The 1,760-nt window shown below is 35.1% G+C and overlaps 1 protein-coding gene across 4 annotated transcripts in view; it reads right to left on the bottom strand.

Annotated features, from left to right (window-relative positions):
• TFEC (transcription factor EC) overlaps nt 1-1,760 on the bottom strand; it is a 71,176-nt gene that overhangs the window by 7,609 nt on the left and 61,807 nt on the right. The gene's annotated exons all lie outside the window — the stretch shown is intronic.

Below are 1,760 nucleotides of genomic sequence, written 5' to 3'. Positions count from 1 at the left end.
TATTACTTTTTTTGTAAATACGATTCATAAAAAGCACATATAAAGTAGTCCACAATCACACACCTATAGAAGCTCTTCACATTTTGTGTTTGTTAGTTTCACTTGGGTTTATTTTTTACCAATGGTCAGAAGATTGATATCCCCTCACTGTTTTTGTATTTTTATTTATTTTTTTCAACCTACAGGTCTTAACTACAGCTGTTCACTGTATTACTTCAATTTCTAACCTTACTATTTTGACCTAACAAAGAAATAAAAATTTCTGAATGTATTTGACACATAGAAATGGCAACTTCAGAGATTTGCAAACTTCTTTAGATTTTTAGCCTTGATTTCTTAAACCAACCCATAAGATTTTTCTAATCATAACTGAAAGGGTCCTCAGTGGTCAGGTATTTCACAGCTCTTGCTATTTGCCCAAGAGCATGTGGTGTTCAGAAGATGAGCTCCAGTTCTCTTCATTCAATTCAGTAATCTTTCTGCAAATCTGTGGCTTCCCTGCTTTTTCAAATGCATCTGCCGTCAGAAACATGTTTTCTAAATTGGCTCAGTGCACAAAATTATGACGTGTTTCACAAGTGATTACTATCCTCCTTTGGTGCAATAGGTAATACTTTTTATAGTTTTGCTGCCATTCTTCCTTCTTTGTTTAAAAATGCTGGATCTTTCCCATTTGATTGATTTCATGATCCACGTTTTTAAATTTTTAAAAAAAATATATTTGTTGTTAATCTTCTGATAAGGGGTTAATTTCCAAAATATATAAAGTACTCATATAACTTGACAAAAGGAAGACAAACCAATTTTTAAAAAATGAGCAGAGGACCTTAATAGACACTTTTCTAAAGAGGACATATAAATGGCTAAGAGACATATGAAAAAATGCTCAACATCACTATCAGGGTATAAACATTTTAAAAATCCATGTATGCTTGTGTTTTCTAAGTTTTTGTTTTATTTTTATATAAAGTACTCATATAACTTGACAAAAGGAAAACAAACCAATTTTTAAAAAAATGAGCAGAGGACCTTCATAGACACTTTTCTAAAGAGGACGTATAAATGGCCAAGAGACATATGAAAAAATGCTCAGCATCACTAACTATTAGGGTATAAACATTTTAAAAATCCATCTATGCTTATGTTTTCTAAGTTTTTGTTTTATTTTAAATAAATTAAAATATACTATGGCCCTAGCCAGTTTGGCTCAGTGGATAGAGCATGGCCTGCCAACTGAAGGGTCCCAGGTTTGATTCTGGTCAAGGGCACATGCCCGGGGTTGCAGGCTTGCTTCCCAGTGAGGGGTCGGGGGGGAGAGTGCCGGAGGCACCAGATCAATGATTCTCTCTCATCATTGATGTTTCTATCTCTCTCTTCCTCTCCCTTCCTCTCTAAAATCAATAAAAATATATTTTAAATGATACAGGAAAATAAATTATACTATGCATCTTAGTATATTTTCTGAAGGAAATAAAAATTACTCTCCCTTCCTCTCTAAAATCAATAAAAATAGTTTTTAAATGATAAAAATAAATTATACCATGCATTTTAGTATAGTTTCTGAAGGAAATAAAAATTAAAACACATCTTATCTAAATAAAAGAGTAATATGCAATTAGCCGTCACTCTGCGACAAAGATGGCGGCGCCCATAGCGGCTGGGCAGGACGCTGGCGGTGTCACCTCAGCAACGTAAGCCCAGCAGGCAAGCAGGCTGCAGAGAGCACCCAGAAGGCCTGCTGGGCGGGCGGCGGTGGTGAC

The sequence above is a fragment of the Myotis davidii genome, unplaced genomic scaffold (assembly GCF_000327345.1).
Source record: "Myotis davidii unplaced genomic scaffold, ASM32734v1 scaffold636, whole genome shotgun sequence".
Lineage (NCBI taxonomy): Eukaryota > Metazoa > Chordata > Mammalia > Chiroptera > Vespertilionidae > Myotis > Myotis davidii.
Note: the sequence above shows the minus strand (reverse complement) of the source record. Positions and strands in the feature narration are given on the sequence as shown.